The sequence below is a fragment of the Diceros bicornis genome, chromosome 38, assembly GCF_020826845.1.
Source record: "Diceros bicornis minor isolate mBicDic1 chromosome 38, mDicBic1.mat.cur, whole genome shotgun sequence".
NCBI lineage: Eukaryota > Metazoa > Chordata > Mammalia > Perissodactyla > Rhinocerotidae > Diceros > Diceros bicornis.
Window position 1 is genome coordinate 17,948,819 of NC_080777.1, and position 3,988 is coordinate 17,952,806.

Sequence of the window (3,988 nt, forward strand, 5' to 3'; positions counted from 1 at the left end):
ATGGTGACTACAGTTAATAATACTGTGTTTTATATTTGAAAGTTGCTAAGAGAGTAGATCTTAAAAAGTCTCATCACAAGAAAAAATATTTTGTAACAAGTATGGTGACGCATGTTAACTAGACTTATTGTGGTGGTCATTTCCCAATATATACAAACATCAAATCATTATGTTGTTCACTTGAAACTAATATAATGTTGTATATCAATTATACCTCAATAAAAAAGTAACTATATATATAAAACAGTGAGGAAAAGAGTGGCAATATTTTAGATTTTGAAATTTCTGTAATGTTTGTGTAAATATAAGATGGTTGAATTCTCACATTTATTTCTGCATTCGGTCCGTTACGTTTTTATGGTTCAAGTATATGAAGAAAATCTGGCCTTAACACAGACAAGTAATCTGAAAAGTTAGGAGTATTTTAAAAGGCTTTTCAGATAATTGTGGATATTTTTCTTTGATATAATGTTGAAATTTGACAAGTGGTAGCTTCTTTCAGGTTAATTACAATAAGGAAGCTTGTTTCAATGTACTTTTTGTAATTTGTTACATCAAAATTCGTTAGTCTATTTTGTACTTTGAGTGGATTTTTTCCAGATGAATGGTTTTGTAACATCCTCCATTGGTTATTTAAGAAAATTTCAGTCCATAGAATTATGCAGTTCTTCCAAATTATAAAAAATCATATTCAAATGTGTATTATGTAGTTTGTAACACTAGTAGACACAAAATATATAATAAATATGATCCAAAGGAAAGGAAGAGGAAAATTAAAGTATATATTTTTAAGATTCTACAATTTGTGTAGTGGTATAATATTTTTTGATGATGGACTGTGAAAAAGTATTGAAAACTTCATCTATAATTGTAGTTTTGTCTATTTATCCTGTCAGTTCTATCAATTTTTCTTTATATAAAATATATCTATTAGGTGCATAAAAATAAGATTGTTATGTCCCCTTTAAAAATTGTCCCTCTGTCATCATTTTTCTCTTTATACGTGGTAATTTTTCTTGTTCTAAATTCTACCATGTCTAATACTAGTGTTACTTCTCTAGGTAGCTTTTGTATAGTGTTTGCATAATATATCTTTTTGATCCTTTTAGATTTAAATGAAGCATCCATTTTAAAAGGGATTTTCCAGTAGAAAACTTATAGTTTAGTCTTTTTTCCCCATTTTGACAAGTTTTGCCTGGGTCCCTGGGTTTAAACCATTTATATGTGATACTGTTATCACCATGATGGAGTTTAAATATACCATCTGCTCTTTGTATTCTATTTTTGCTTTTGATCTTTGCTCTTTTCCTGCCTTTATTTGGATTAATTTAATACCTTTTAGTATGCTGTTTTATTGCTACTATTGGCTTAGTAATTATATCTTTGTTTTTTCTTTTTGTCATTGCTCTAGGGTTTACAAAATGCATCTTTTTTAAAGAAACATACATTTTATAATTCCAAATAAATATGATAATATAATCAAAGGCTAACAGTAATATCAAAGTTTGAGTTAATAATTAGAATTTATAAATCATCCTTATTTGCAATGCATTAGTTTTGAGAAAGTTTTAAGTATTCCTTTATTATTACTTTCCTTAGGAAATTATAGAAGCCTTGAAGTGTATATTTTCACAAATTTCCAATTTGTGCACCCATAAATACTCATTAAACTTAAATAACTTTATTAATAATGTAGATTTATTTTAATATTTCTATTTTCTGTCAAATTAATTTTTTAAGTGGTATATTTTTCAATAAGTCTGTTCAAAACAAAATTTATTTTATTCTAAGTAAAACCTACAAAATTAAACAGTAAATTTCTGACAACTTTATCTGGGGCTGACCAGGAAGTAATGGTTGTTGCAAATATCAAAAACTATTTTAGATCTGAACTGAAGTGACAGACTGAACTTGCATGAATCTAGACCAAAGCTGTGCTCAGAATTGTATAATTGAAAGATATAAGAGCTAGTGATTAGAGACTGAAAGAATAAGAACAATCCAGCATGAATTAAACTGGAACACAGACGGTGACATGAAGAACACAGAATTAGAAGGCAGAGTGAATGCTAAACAAAGACTTTCCAGCATTATCAAGAAAGTCACTGAAACATTCTCTCTGTGGGACATTTGTAGCAATAGCTAGCCTTGTACTAATGGAACAACAAAGCACAAAAGCCATAAAAAAAGAACAAAAGGTGCAGCTTACCAGAAGATATATGCTCAGTATGTAAAACCCAGGGAAAAATATGGCCCTGACTACACGCTTCAGAAGGTAGCTTGTCAATCTGTGAACAGGGGAGAAAAGCAAATAATTCAGAGAGTATCTCCTTTAAGCAGATAAAACAAAGTCACAAGAAAAAGAACTTCTTTTGCTACTATTTCCATGTGGAATACTGTGGAGCAAAACTAGAAAACAGACAGCTTTTACAATTTATATATTAATACGAGATACACCTCCAGCGACATAGGTCTTTCTATTTTTAAAGAGGCTTATCTTTGTACAGAACAGTGAGATATCACATGTGAACTATTAGTAAGATAGATCCCTTTCTTTAAATGTGGCAAAAACACAATAAAAAGTAGCTAAGATAATAAGAATTAACAAATTATTTATATAAATGTTGAATATTTTTTATGAAATGGATATAATCATTAGTGACAGTATTCATTATCTGACAAAATATACCACCAATCCAGGCAATGAAAACTGGATGCCCACTGGCAACTAGTGACTGAAGCTGGTTTTAAGTAGTTGAATTCACTGCACGCATTATTAATCACAGGTGTGGTGTTTTTGTTTTTGTTTTTTCAGACACAACTTTTAGAAACTGTTTCTTTTCCACCCCCTTTGTTTCCATTTTCTGTGTTAGAGTCTGTGGAAGAACAGCTGAAGACCACTCAGTGGCTGTTCCTATCCATTCAGTGGTCTGAGCAGTGGCAGCTGCAGGCCAGTCTTCAGTGGCAGGCTGAGTGCTTCAGTCCTCAGTAGGGAATTGCTGGACAGGCCGAGAGGGCACCTTGAGTTGAATTCAGGATAGCAGTGAATTCGAGAGCTGGAGCAGTCCGTTCACCCTGAAATTCCTCCTTGGTCACAGCCTTTTCAATAGTGGCCTGTTCTTTCTTTTTAATGTCTGCAGCGTCTCTGCAGAAGTAGAGATCAGGCAAGACCTGCCATTGATGTCTACAGGAGATGGTGCCACGCATGCGCAGAATGTCCTGGGCCAGCGTCCATCACATCAGACCTGCTGAGTGAGCTCCCTTGTTGTTGCACAGGATGGCAATGTCCACATAGCACAGAGGAGAGTCTGTGTTACACAGAGTGGTAGGCAGGTTAACATAAACGTCTCTGGGAGGGGCTGGTGGTCAGCCCAGGGATCAGTAACCACTGGAAGTCTCAGCTCCCAGAAGGCTGCCTGGATCTGGCTAGCGAAGTTTCCAGGAGTGAAGCCGCCAGAAATAGGTGTGGCTCCAGTGGCAGCAGCAAACTTCAGCACAGCTCACTGGCCAGTATTCCTGGAGGATGTGACACTGACATCAGCCAGGTTTTCGATGGTGACAATGGCATGAGCTGCCAGTAGAAGCTTCTTCCAGGATCTTTTCAGATTTATGATGTAGATGCCAACACTTTTCCTTTTGTAGATGTACTGTTCTATTTGGAAGTCAAGGTTGGTGCCACGTAAGTGGCTTCCTACTGCAAGGAATTTGAGGACATCCTACCTCTTCATTTGCAGGAAAACTAGGGCTCCAGACATGTTGAAAGTTTCATGCAAGTTACAAAGAGAACCCAGAACAAGCATTCTTTGGACTTTCCTCTGGGTAGCATGGAAAAGCTTAAAAATCTAATTTTGAAAGCCCCCATATACAAAGTTAAAAGACAAGCCACAGACTGGGAAAAGATACCTGCAATGCATAAAGCAAAAAAAGTATTGACATCAAGAACATAAATAGAACTACTACAGAACAAATGGAAAAAACCCAATCATAA

The 3,988-nt window shown here is 34.6% G+C and overlaps 1 pseudogene; it reads right to left on the minus strand.

Moving 5' to 3' along the window:
• Positions 1–2,780: 2,780 nt before the first annotated feature.
• On the minus strand, positions 2,781–3,755 carry LOC131399552 (small ribosomal subunit protein uS2-like; annotated as a pseudogene).
• Between the last annotated feature and the right edge of the window lie 233 nt (positions 3,756–3,988).